Source organism: Danio rerio, chromosome 10 (assembly GCF_052040795.2).
Source record: "Danio rerio strain M-AB ecotype USA chromosome 10, GRCz13ab, whole genome shotgun sequence".
NCBI classification, from domain to species: Eukaryota; Metazoa; Chordata; class Actinopteri; order Cypriniformes; family Danionidae; genus Danio; species Danio rerio.
The window spans coordinates 4,144,179-4,158,111 of NC_141030.1; the positions used below are offsets into that span (position 1 = coordinate 4,144,179).

At 43.7% G+C, this 13,933-nt stretch overlaps 1 protein-coding gene and 1 long non-coding RNA gene across 5 annotated transcripts in view; one reads left to right on the plus strand and one right to left on the minus strand.

The window, feature by feature from the left end:
• Positions 1–13,933, plus strand: part of ttc28 (tetratricopeptide repeat domain 28) — a 500,907-nt gene that overhangs the window by 306,383 nt on the left and 180,591 nt on the right. The gene's annotated exons all lie outside the window — the stretch shown is intronic.
• The window catches only part of LOC147834968 (uncharacterized), a 722,499-nt gene that overhangs the window by 54,372 nt on the left and 654,194 nt on the right, over positions 1–13,933 (minus strand). The gene's annotated exons all lie outside the window — the stretch shown is intronic.

The window sequence follows — 13,933 nt, forward strand, 5'->3', positions numbered from 1 at the left end:
CGGAAAGGTGTGTATGTGTGAACAGGCTCTTTTTGAAAATATCGGTAAATTCGTTCTGGCTATTTTCCGGAAAGAGAAGTTGTAACTTTACCGGTAATTTGCCGGAATGCTGCGCTGTGTGAACGCAAAAGGAAGATTGCTGGAATAAGCACATACACGTCTAGACCGTGCTGACGTGAGACGTCTGCTTTAGCCAATCACAACAGTCAGACACATTCACGTCCGCGCGGTTTATGAGAATAAAAGCCTTTGAATATTTTCCCAGACACGTTTAGCTGCTAGAAGTTAGTCAGATAACGTTTATATGTTCATCTTAATGCCAACTGTATACTTAATTATCGATAAGATGCTTATGATAAGCCGTTGTTTATTTACCTTCAAGCTTTGCGTGTGTCCATAAACAGTCTATGAGCGCCAGCACACACATATCATGTACATCTCGACATGCGAAAGTGTTTCTCTATATGTTTTCATCGAAGTTGTTCACAATACTAATCCATCCACAGAGTTTGTGATGTAGTCAAATGTTTACAAATACAAGCGCAGCCGTTTAGAGGTCATTTCTGGTGAATGATGTCAGAATTACCGGTATTTTGGAATGGATGTGTGAACGGTCTTTTCCGGAAAAATTCCGTAACGTCCTCCCCTGTGTGAACAGCGCTTTTTTGAATATACCGGTAAAGTCGTTCCGGAAATTTTCCAGATATTTACCGGTATCACTGTGTGAAAGGGGCTATGGAGTAGGGCTGCACATTTTATTGATTCAGTATTGATATTATTACCCCTTTTCACACATACACAATTTTCCGGAAAGGTGTGTATGTGTGAACAGGCTCTTTTTGAAAATACCGCTAAATTCGTTCTGGCTATTTTCCGGAAAGAGAAGTTGTAACATTACTGGTAATTTGCCGGAATGCTGCGCTGTGTGAATGCAGAAGGAAGATTGCTGGAATAAGCACGTACACGTCTACAACTTGCTGACGCGAGACGTCTGCTTCAGCCAATCAGAACAGTCAGACGCATTCACGTCCGCATGGTTTATGAGAATAAAAGCCTTTGAATATTTTTCCAGACGCATTTAGCTGCTAGAAATTAGTCAGAAAACGTTTATATGTTCATCTTAATGCCAACTGTATACTTAATTATCGATAAGATGCTTATGATAAGCCGTTGTTTATTTACCTTCAAGCTTTGCGTGTGCCCATAAACAGTCTATGAGCGCCAGCACACACACATATCATGTACATCTCGACATGCGAAAGTGTTTCTCTATATGTTTTCATCGAAGTTGTTCACAACACTGATCATCCACAGAGTTTGTGATGTAGTCAAATGTTTACAAATACAAGCGCAGCCGTTTAGAGGTCATTTGTGGTGAATGATGTCAGAATTTACCGGTATTTTGGAATGGATGTGTGAATGCTCTTTTCCGGAAAAATTCCGTAACGTCCTCGCCTGTGTGAACAGCACTTTTTTGAATTTACCAGTAAAGTCGTTCCGGAAATTTTCCATATATTTACTGGTATCACTGTGTGAAAGGGGCTATAGTGTGTGCATTCACAATAGTCACACCGCTGGACATGCAAGGTTGAGTTGGGTTTATAGTTGACCAGCATCACACCATCTTTGTGTGGAGTCACAAAGTTTATCATTTGCATGTGTTTTTAAGGCTTGTGATGAGCATTTCAGAAGAGTTTAAAACATTCAGGCTCAATAAATAACATCAGTTGTTACTTTAATAAAAGTTAATTCTATTTAATTATTGGTACGATAGAGACTGCACTTTGATTATTCATTATGTGAATACCTGAATATTGTTTGGAGGTGTTGTGTCATTACGTACTTCGTTATTAGGAAAATTACAATAAGAACTTAGATAAATCATATGTTGTTGTGATCATGTGTTTATTAATCCAATTGAATCAAATGAAAGCAGTTTAATCTTCTGTTTATCCTACGAACGCTATCAGGCGGTTGAGTGGTGTAGTATCATATGAATGACAGGATTTTAACAGCAGTAACAAAATGGGAGGGTGGCGGGAGAAATATGAGAGACTCCCGGGACATTTGGTCAAGGCATTTTTTTTTTTCCATGCAACTTGTGAGAGTGAGAGCGCCCTCTGGGTTTCTGGAGGATTTACTACCGATCATATCATTATTCATCATACATACACTACAATGGCAGCTTCTGCTAAATCGCAATCATAAGTAGTTTTGTATAACAGACTGTACTAATATTGAGGACCGGAGGTGTGAGGGGACAATGTTGAGTAGGCTGATGAGTCTACCGGGGGTTGAGTGGTGCAGTATCACATGAATGACAGGAGTTTTTCAGAGAGCAATAACAAAATGGGAGGGTGGTAGGAGAAATACGGTAGACTCCCAGGGCATTTCTTCTAGGTTTATTTTAGTTTTTCTGTGCTACATGCGAGAGTGAGAGCGCCCTCTGGCTTTCTGGAAGAGATTTACTACTGATCGTATCACCATACACCATACATACACTACAATGCCAGCTTTTGCTAAATCGCAATCATAAGTAGTTTTAAAAATAGACTGTACCAAAATTTAAGACCGAGGTGTGTGAGGGAACAATGTTGAGTAGGCTGATGAGTCTACCGGGGGTTGAGTGGTGCAGTATCACATGAATGACAGGAGTTTTTCAGAGAGCAATAACAAAATGGGAGGGTGGTAGGAGAAATAAAGGAGACTCCCGGGGCATTTCTTCTAGGTTTATTTTAGTTTTTCTGTGCTACATGCGAAAGTGAGACCGCCCTCTGGCTTTCTGGAAGAGATTTACTACTGATCTTGGCACTATACATACACTACTAAATCGCAATCATAAGTAGTTTTAAAAATAGACTGTTGAGTAGGCTGAGGACAATAAGGACAATGTTGAGTAGGCTGATGAGTCAACCACGAGTTAGGTGATCAGTATCATTCTATATACGCGAGTTTTCCGGGAGTAATAACAAAATGGAAGGGGGTCGGGAGAAATACGGGAAACTCCCGGGAAAAAACAAAACAAACAAAAAAAACGTGTTGTCTGCTATATACCCCAGGAGTGATCAGCACTTTTCCATTCTCATTCTAAAAGTTCTGGCATCAGAACCAGTGCAATTAACACCAGTGCACATGCTCATCTGTCAGCCGCCACTCTGATGCTGATTCCGCAGACAGGTGTGATTACAATAGTAGGTTTCTTTGCCGTTTTTTTGGGCGGTCCATCATTGTGCAGCATGAGGAAGATGTAACAAGCGGTGAATGCCGAATGCACATTGATTACGGTCCTGAAGTGTGACCTTTTTTTAGCGCATCCGTTCACAGTTTGATGTGAATTGTCGATCGATGGCGCCCGGCGCTGGCACATGCATGTGATTGCACAGTAAATGTGTTTTGCCCACCAGCGGAGTTTCAGTTGGATGGGTTTGTCATATTACATTTTTTTTACAGTGTCTATGTACAGAAAAGTGTTCTCTGGTGATGTGTTTGCTGTTGTATTGTTTTGATTTATTATCTATAAATGACCATGCTGCTAACTTAAGTACACTGTAAAAAATGTATTCACAAAAATGTCTTGACAACAAATCTTTTTTACGCTGCTTTAACTCGTTTTAATAAAATAATCATGTTTCAGCTAAATTATTTAAGTTATACAAAGCTTTACTAATTTTAATATTTTTAGTCTGATTTTAGTCTGACTGATGTAAGTTATGATGACTAGAAAAGTTCATTTGTTTCAACTTAATTTTATTTTTAAGTGTAGCAGTGACAGTACACTAAAAAAAAGATTCAAAGATGATTCCTTCGATTAACAAAATTTATTTTCAGCTAAGTGGTTGTAAACTATTTATTTGGGCTGAATGTAAACAAACAAATAGGCCTTTTTCACGGACGGAAGACCGCACATCCGGTTGAGCGATAGTTGCATATCCTTACTTCCGGCCGGAGCAATAGAGTCAGATACGCCATAGTTTTCACTACCTCTTTGAAAACTTACAGCTTTACAGCGGGTGTTTATTGTCTTGTGGACTGACATCTATCGCTTCACACTCAAAAATAAAGGATATACGTTTTTCCACAAAAATTGCGTTTTATTTATAAAGGTGGGTGACGGTCCAAACGTTAGCATGGTTTAAGAAAGGCTGTTTACATTTGTGCGAAATGTACCTTTATCATAGCGTATGCTCTTGGTTTTAAAATGTTAAGAAATATAAGGGAGCTAACGTTCATTCATTCATTCATTTTCTTGTCGGCATAGTCCCTTTATCAATCCGGGGTCGCCACAGCGTAATGAACCGCCAACTTATCCAGCAAGTTTTAACGCAGCGGATGCCCTTCCAGCCGCAACCCATCTCTGGGAAAGGGAGCTAACGTATATAATAATAAATGTTTAAATACATGTTTAATATGTAAATGTATAATAAATATGCGATTTAATAAATATTTGATGTGAGGGAACCTGGATCTTTACTATATCTGTACGTACATGGATGAGTGTGGAGAGGTAAGCGTGATCGAACACCCAATCAGGGGGGAGAGCATGCTAGGAGCCCGGCGGCTAATCAGCGGGTCAATCAGAAATGATAAATAACACCTGTCTTTCTAGTGATTGGGCCGGAGAGACTCCCTTCTTAAGGAGAACGGGAGGAGCAGTCGGGAGAGGAGAGAGCACACACACACACACACCCACGCACACAGTTTGCTAGTGCTGTGGAAAAGCAAAATAAAATATATTGCTTACCTGATATCGCCGACCCTGTCTTCTTCTTCCCACACAACAACGAACAATACTACAGTGGTGCCGAAATCCGGGGAAGGAGAAGAGCCTCACTGCCAGAATGACCACTCCGTCAAGAATGCCATTTGCGGAAGCTATCCAGGCCCTCTCGGTCCTCCACCAACAACAACATGAGACGCTGGTGGAACTGAAGAACATCCAGGAACAACATTTCCAAGTCCTCATGGAGGCCCAGCGGGAGGACCGCGAGCAAATCCGGAGTCTGCTGTCCCAGGGGATCCGGCCCGCTCCGACATCTGCCGCCCACCCTCCCATCACCTTACAGAAAATGGTGCCGGAGGATGATCCGGAAGTGTTCCTGGATCTTTTTGAAAAGATGGCTGAGGCGTGTGGCTGGCCGCGGGCTGAGTGGCCGGTACGAGTCATCCCGCTGCTCTCGGGCGAAGCCCAGATCGCCGCACAGCAGCTACCGGCCCAGAATCTCCTGGAATACGCTCATCTGAAGCGAGCTATTCTCCAGCGGGCCGGCCGCAACCCGGAGGAGCAACGTCAGCTCTTCCGATCGCTGGTTTTGGCTGAAGGCGGCCGGCCCTTTGTGTTCGCCCAGCAGCTCCGTGACGCCTGCCGCAGATGGCTGATACAGGATGGCCGAACCACCGCCCAACTGGTGGATGCCGTGGTGCTGGAGCAATTCATCACCCGCCTCCCCTCCCGAACATCGGAGTGGGTCCAGTGCCACCGGCCTGATGATCTGGAGACGGCCATCCGACTGGCGGAGGATCACCTGGTGGCGAGGTCCAGGGTTGGCGAAATAACCTCTCTCTCTTCTCCCCCTCTCTCTCTCTCTCTTCCTGTTCCCAGGCCCAGACTGCGGAGACCGCCCACACCTGCACCCAGACGGCGGTGCGCAATGGCGGATCTGCCAAACGTCCCAAGAGGGGCGGGGCCTCATTCGGGCAGAGGGGTGGAGCAACGACCCCTGGCGGTTGCCCAGACACTGCCAGGATTCTCTCCGGTTCAATCGGTTGCTCCTGCTGGCCCCGGGGGTATAGTGGGAAGGTCTGGGCCGATGCATTTGCGTCGCGGGCACGAGGATAGCGCACCAAAAATCTGCTCCGTGAAGGAGGCGAGTGCGCTGATTCGCGTCCCCGCCACGCCAATCGTCGCCCCCGGTCGCAACGGGCTATACCGGGTACCAGTGAGTATAAAAGGGGGTACATATCAAGCTTTGGTGGATTCGGGGTGTAACCAGACTTCCATCCACCAAAGCCTGCTTCAAGACCCGGCATTGGATATGAGCCGCACGGTAAGGGTAAGGTGTGTGCACGGGGATGTAATTCACTACCCGCTGACGGCAATAGACATTCAATTTCGGGGGAAAAAACATAGAGTAGAGGTAGCAGTTAACTCGCACCTCAAACACCCGCTAATTCTGGGAACTAATTGGCCTGGATTTAATAGATTATTGGGAGTCTTATGTGCGGGTGCTTCTTGGAAGAAGAAATCGCCGGATAGGGGACGTGTCGCTCAGCTGGGGGAATCCCAGGCGGTGACGTCACGCGCTGACTCAGGGGAAGGGCTGGGAATTTCCCGGTGTAAAGACTTTCCCCTGGAGCAGTCGCGTGATGACACGCTAAAACATGCACTCGAAAGAGTGCAGGTTATTGATGGGAAAATCCTCCAGCCTGATAGACCCCTCTCCTATCCGTATTTTGCGGTTATTAATGATAGGGTGTATCGAGTGACCCAAGACGCTCAGACAAAAGAAGATACAACCCAGTTATTAGTACCAAAGAGCCGCCGGGAAATGCTTTTTCAGGCGGCTCATTCTAATCCTATGGCCGGACATTTAGGTCAGGCGGCCACACTAAATCGCCTCATGACCCGATTCTTTTGGCCGGGCATTCACGGTGACGTCAGCAGATGGTGCGCTGCGTGCAGTGAATGTCAGCTGGTAAATCCGCCGGCCACCCCAAAAGCGCCGTTGCGCCCTTTACCAATTATGGAGATCCCCTTCGAGAGAATTGGTATGGATCTCATCGGGCCATTAGAGCGATCCGCACGCGGGCATCGGTTTGCATTAGTTCTGGTGGATTATGCAACCCGCTACCCGGAAGCAGTCGCGCTCCGTAATATCTCAGCCAAGAGCGTTGCGGAGGCGCTGTTTCGCCTCATCTCCCGTGTGGGAATCCCCAAGGAGATTCTCACTGATCAAGGCACCGCGTTCATGTCACGCACGATGCGCGAGCTTTACGGATTATTGGGCATTAAATCTATTCGCACCAGCGTCTATCACCCACAAACAGACGGGCTGGTGGAAAGATTTAATCGCACGCTTAAATCAATGATCCGTAAATTCGTTCACGAGGACGCGAAAAATTGGGATAAGTGGTTGGAGCCCTTATTATTCGCTGTGCGGGAGGTTCCCCAAGCCTCCACGGGGTTTTCCCCCTTCGAGCTTCTCTACGGCAGACAGCCCAGAGGGGTTTTGGATGTTGTTAGAGAGGCTTGGGAGGACGAGCCTTCTAAAAGTAAAAATGAAATTCAATATATCCTGGACCTTAGAGCAAAACTCCACACACTGGGGCGGCTCTCTACAGAGAATTTGCTTAAGGCTCAGGATGACCAACGCCGGCGATATGATAAGGGCACTAAACTCCGTAAATTTTCACAGGGAGATAAAGTACTTGTACTGCTACCCACTTCCAGCTCTAAATTACTCGCCAAGTGGCAAGGGCCGTTTGTGGTCACACGACGAGTCAGTGATCTCGATTACGAGGTGGTTCGTTCGGACAGGGCTGACTCGCGTCAGATTTATCATATTAATCTGCTTAAGCAGTGGAGGGAGCCGGAGGACGTGGCGCTGGCTACGCTTGTTACTAACGAGGATGACCTGGGGCCGGAGAGCTCCGGCCGTGAACGGCCGAGCGCTCTGGTCACCGGGGGCGATCATCTCTCAGCGAGCCAGCTCCTCGACATCCGGCACCTCCAACGTGAATACTCTGACGTGTTTTCGTCCCTGCCCGGTCGTACTAACCTGATTCAGCACCATATCGAGACCGAACCGGGCGTGGTCGTTAGGACCCGGCCGTATCGCCTACCTGAACACAAGAAAAAAGTGATTCAGGAAGAATTGAGTAATATGTTGAAAATGGGAGTAGTGGAAGAATCCCACAGCGACTGGGCCAGCCCGATTGTCTTGGTGCCTAAGACGGACGGCTCGGTCCGGTTCTGTGTGGATTATCGCAAGGTGAATGCTGTGTCAAAATTTGACGCTTATCCAATGCCGCGTATTGACGAGTTGCTCGACCGGTTAGGTGCTGCTCGATATTACTCGACATTGGATTTAACGAAGGGCTATTGGCAGATCCCCTTATCTCCAATATCCCGCGAAAAAACAGCCTTCACTACGCCGTTTGGATTGCACCAATTTGTGACGCTTCCGTTCGGGCTGTTCGGGGCACCGGCGACGTTTCAGCGCCTGATGGACAAAATACTCGGCCCTCACACAGCATATGCCGCTGCTTATCTAGATGATATCATCATTTACAGTAATGACTGGCAGCGGCATATGCAACATTTGAGGGCGGTATTGTCGGCGCTGAGACGGGCCGGGCTCACGGCCAACCCACGGAAGTGCGCAATTGGGCGAGTGGAGGTAAGGTATCTGGGCTTCCACTTAGGTCACGGGCAGGTGCAGCCCCAAATTGATAAGACTGCAGCCATTGCAACCTGTCCGAGACCTAAGACCAAAAAGGAGGTGAGACAGTTTTTGGGGCTGGCAGGATATTATAGGCGTTTTGTCCCTAATTATTCGGCCCTTGTCAGCTCATTGACTGATCTCACTAAAAAGGAGGGACCGGATACCGTCCAATGGTCGGAGCAGTGCCAACAGGCCTTCTCAAAGGTAAAATCTATACTTTGTGGGGGGCCGCTATTGCACGCTCCTGACTTTGCTCTCCCCTTTGTTTTACAGACGGACGCATCCGATCGGGGACTGGGGGCGGTTCTCTCGCAGGAGGTGGCGGGAGTGGAACGGCCGGTGCTGTACATTAGCCGCAAACTCAGCAAGAGTGAGGCTAAGTACAGCACCATAGAAAAGGAGTGCCTGGCGATCAGGTGGGCCGTTCTCACTCTCCGCTATTACCTCCTGGGTAGGGAATTCGTCCTCTGTTCAGATCACGCTCCTCTCCAGTGGCTTCACCGCATGAAGGATACCAATGCGCGGATCACCCGTTGGTATCTAGCTTTACAACCTTTTAAGTTCAAGGTGATCCACAGGCCGGGCGTACAAATGGCTGTAGCCGACTTCCTCTCGAGGGCGGGGGGGGGGGGGAGGGCTGCAGGCCGGACGGCTCCCCGGCCTGAGGCGGGCGGTGGGGGTATGTGGAGAGGTAAGCGTGATCGAACACCCAATCAGGGGGGAGAGCATGCTAGGAGCCCGGCGGCTAATCAGCGGGTCAATCAGAAATGATAAATAACACCTGTCTTTCTAGTGATTGGGCCGGAGAGACTCCCTTCTTAAGGAGAACGGGAGGAGCAGTCGGGAGAGGAGAGAGCACACACACACACACACCCACGCACACAGTTTGCTAGTGCTGTGGAAAAGCAAAATAAAATATATTGCTTACCTGATATCGCCGACCCTGTCTTCTTCTTCCCACACAACAACGAACAATACTACAATGAGTATCTGAATGGAGGGAAACAGGCTTCATTTGACTCATGCACTGTGTAAATGTATAACATGTTAATTCTGATGAAATATGTCAGTCTGGAATTGTTTGTACATGTTTTTTTATTCAATGTATTGTTTTCAAGATTCGTATCCTACATTACATAATATACAAAGAGGTAGTGAAAACTACGGCGTATCTGACTCTATTGCTCCGGCTGGAAGTAAGGATACGAAACTATCGCTCAACCGGTTGTGCATGCTACCGTCCGTGAAAAAGGCCTATTAGGTTGAACATTACTAAATCTTATTTCTTTGTTTAAATTGTTTGCAGCCATTTTATAGGCATTTTTTTCTAGTGTAGTTGTAGGTTTTGCGCACATAATAAAACTTGACAACTCAATCCAAGTAAGTGAATAAACTAAATGTCTGATTCACTGAATCAGTTTTTAATGTATCAAAAATGGATTCTATGGATTATTTTGATTGATTGATTAATTTTCTTTTTGGCTTAGTCCCTTTATTAATCAGGGCCCGCCACAGCGGAATGAACCGCCAACTTGTCCAGCATATGTTTTACTCAGCGGATGCCCTTCCAGCTGCAACCCATCACTGGCAAACATCCATATACACTCATTCAAACATACACTATGGACAATTTAGCTTACCCAATTCACCTATAGCGCATGTGTTTGGACTGTGGGGGAAACCGGGGCATCCGTAGGAAACCCACGCGAACATGGGGAGAACATGCAAACTCCACACTGAAACGCTGAATGGCTCAGCCAAGGCTCAAACCAGCGACCTTCTTGCTATCTTCTTCTTATTATTATTATTATTATTATTATTGGCGGTTCATTCCGCTGTGGCGACCCCAGATTAATAAAGGGACTAAGCCAACAAGAAAATGAAATAATTATTATTATTATCTAATTACTAATTAAATCCATTTTTGTTTAATTCTTGGTTTACTTCTTGTTTAATCCATTTTTGTTTATGTATTTCTCATTTTTATTTGTTTAATTGTTTTTTAATATAATTAATTGCTGTTATTTTTTGGTTTGCGTAAATATAATTGTGATTGATTTTCTCAGTTTATTAATTGGGTTAAATTACAATTAAGTTTAATCTTTAGCACTTTGAGATCCCAAGTGTTTCATTCGACCAGATAATTGACTGTAATTAATAATTTGATGTATGAAAGAATAATTAGATTCATTTTGTGTTGATGAAAGAGCTCAGCTTGCCCAAATATCAGTGTAGTTAGCTACTTTTTTAAAATGTATATCTTGTGACATGTTTCTAGACCTACACTGAGTCTAGGGGTCCGTTCTTCGTACCTCGCTTAAATGATCTAAGATGATTTGGCAGATCCTGGATCTTTTAATCTTGATAACTGATCTCTCGCTAATTTGGTTCTTCAAACAAGTTCACGAATCAGATTAGAATGTCTGGATAAACTGATCTGAGATCGCTGCGTGTGTTATGAAGGACAGATCTATCGATCCTCGAAATCATGATCAGCAATGCAACGATTGGCTGACGGCATAGCAGCGTAATGACATCATCTGATTAATATTCAATTATCCATGTGAGCAAAATTACATCAAATTAGCAGTAAATGGTTTGTTAAATATGACACGCAAGAACTTTCCACATTTGTTGTGAGCTGCAGGCTTCACACTTTCATTTGTCAAGACAAGAGTATTCATCATGTATTTCAATGCAAATCAATGCATTTAGTTCTACATTTAGAAAAGATTTTCTTTATTAATGTAGCCATTTTTTAATCGGTGTATAAAGAATAACTGGTTGTTTACAAAAGCATTTTGATATTGGTAAAGGTGTCTGCAACTTTTGTGAAGCATCAAATCACTGGCATATTAACTATCAAAACATGTTTATGACTGCATAAATGTATTATTGCTTAAAAAAATCACATATTGTGCATTTCTATTATACACAATTTGTTCTAAAGCGATCTAAAAAGTTCATTTCAATAAGTTTTCTCTTTGCACCAGATGGCAGTCTTTGTACTTTCATTTCGAGGGTGCAGATTGCATACGTTTTATTAATATGTATAACTTTATTTATTTTATTAATGACTATAACTTTATATATATATTTAAAAATTATGTATTATTTTCCCAAGTGTATATAACTACTACTGTAAGAAAATATCAGAATTCGGTAAATACTTTCTGTATTATCTTTGCTTGAACTAAGCCGATCTAATCCTGTTTATATGAATTAAACCTGCTCCCGATCAGGTTTGACCTAGCAGAACTGTTGCCATGACAACAACTCTCGGATCAGCTTTGAAGAACGAAACGATCCTGGATCGTGTCAAATCGTCAATATCCAAATCCAGCTAACTGAGTAATCCACGTACGAAGAACGGACCCCAGGTCAAGTTTTAATCTTGTTTATTTTTTTTGGTCCTGGACTTAATCTGCTCTACTTGTCTGATCATTCATCAAAGCGAAAAATCAGCTTATGTGGCTATTAAAATCCCACATGACTGGTCATTACGACCATAAAGGCCCATCACTGGATAAGTTTGCCATTAAATCCCTGCACAAATGTGCCATGATGAAGTTTTATTCAGCCTCTTAATTGTTCACTTCTCGTTGTGTTTTTGAGTAAGTCAGGTGATTAGTGGCACAGCAGAGTCTGGCTCAGTAATTAGTCCTAAATAACCTCGTTTGCTTCGTCTCTTCATCGCACTTTCTGCCGGTGTTGCTTTCGCCAGAATCGCAGCAGGTGAGGTTCTGGAGGGGGCGACTGTTGCCAGGCGAATGTTGCTAGGCAGCCAGTGACTCCATCAGGGGGGCGATGTGTACCTGCATATAGGAATGTTAAGGGCACTTATGTTCAACTAGGGTGTACATTTAACACAAGAGCACATCTTAGGTTGCATTTCACTCTTAGAAAAAACTAAACAATGACTGCATTTAGATGCATTAATGTGACGGATATGCAAATGAGGGACTTTAATTTGTTTGTATTAATCAGATTGGATTCTAATTACTTTAATGCAAGTAAATAAACACTGTATTTATAAATAGATATACATACTTGATCATTTGAAATGTGATATGCTTAATTTTCGATTTTTTTTTTGGTCTAAAATGATGGAGTTTCATCTTTTTAGTGTGATTTATATAGAAGACGCTTGCTTTTAAGCAGTGTGACAGTTGTTTACATGGCAAAAATAATTTCACTGTAGAACTACAGTAGGAATCATTTGTTTTGGAGATGATCAGATTAAAATGTGAATTAAATTTTGCTATATTATTTATATAAACACAATAAAAATATATAAATATGAATAGGGGGCGACGCAGTGGCGCAGTAGGTAGTGCTGTCGCATCACAGCAAGAAGGTCGCTGGTTCGAGCCTCGGCTGGGTCAGTTGACGTTTCTGTGTGGAGTTTGCATATTCTCCCTGCGTTCGCATGGGTTTCCACCTTGTGCTCGGGATTCCCCCACAGTTACGTTGTGTGCACGTTGGCACTGTGACGTCTAACAGACGTTGGATTTTGGTTTGTCATATCTGATAAATATAAATATCAGTTTGACATCAACATGACGTTGGTTTAAGATGCTAGCTCGATGGTGGAATTTGATCCCTTTCTAACACAACCTAAAATCAACCAAATATCAACATCATTGTTTAACATCAAAATAAAGTCCTTAGATGCTGGCTAGACATTGAAATTTGGCCACCCGAAATCACGACCTAAATGTAACTTAATGTTAACGTCTTATGACATTGTTTGTCTGCTGGGGAAAATTATAAAGGTTTGAAACAAGTAAAAAGGGTGAGTAAAAAAAAATAAAAATAAATGCTGGGTTTCACACATTTGATTTGTGTTGGGACAATGTGAAGGATTTAAGCTTACCTATTAGTTTTTACATATTTAAGTGGATTGAACATAAAACAATCAAGTTATTTTTTCCCGCCAAAAAATGATAAACTGTATTATTTCAGCTCATTTTAAATAAATAGTTTAAACAGACAGCAAACTAAATTTTGAGTGCATATTTCACAAATGTTTGCATACACTTGCATATACAGTATGTCCAGGGCTTTACATTAACACCCGCCAAATGCGGGTAGATTTCGGCGGTGACGGGTAAGGCAGACACTCCCACTAGCCACTTTGGCTGGTTGAAAATAATTTTCCCAGATAATAATTCTTGAAAGCAGGGTTCGGCAATAAGGATGGTCCAATATGCATGCACAGGCGATCGAGAAGCAACACGACTGACAAAAATAATTGCGTTCGCAACTTTATGCAAGCAAAGCAGGTGAATACCGAATGAGACGATAATAACAGCTGAAGTAATGCGCGCGACTGTTTATAACGTGTGTGCGCTCCCGTTTCCTTTTGTGTATCGACTGTGTCTAGAAACAACTGATGCCATCGGTTCTCTTTTAAATAGACTGAACAAAAAGGGAGGAACATGCACCCACAGTCTTGCTGCTTTCAAGAGTTCCAGAGTTGACTTATTGTA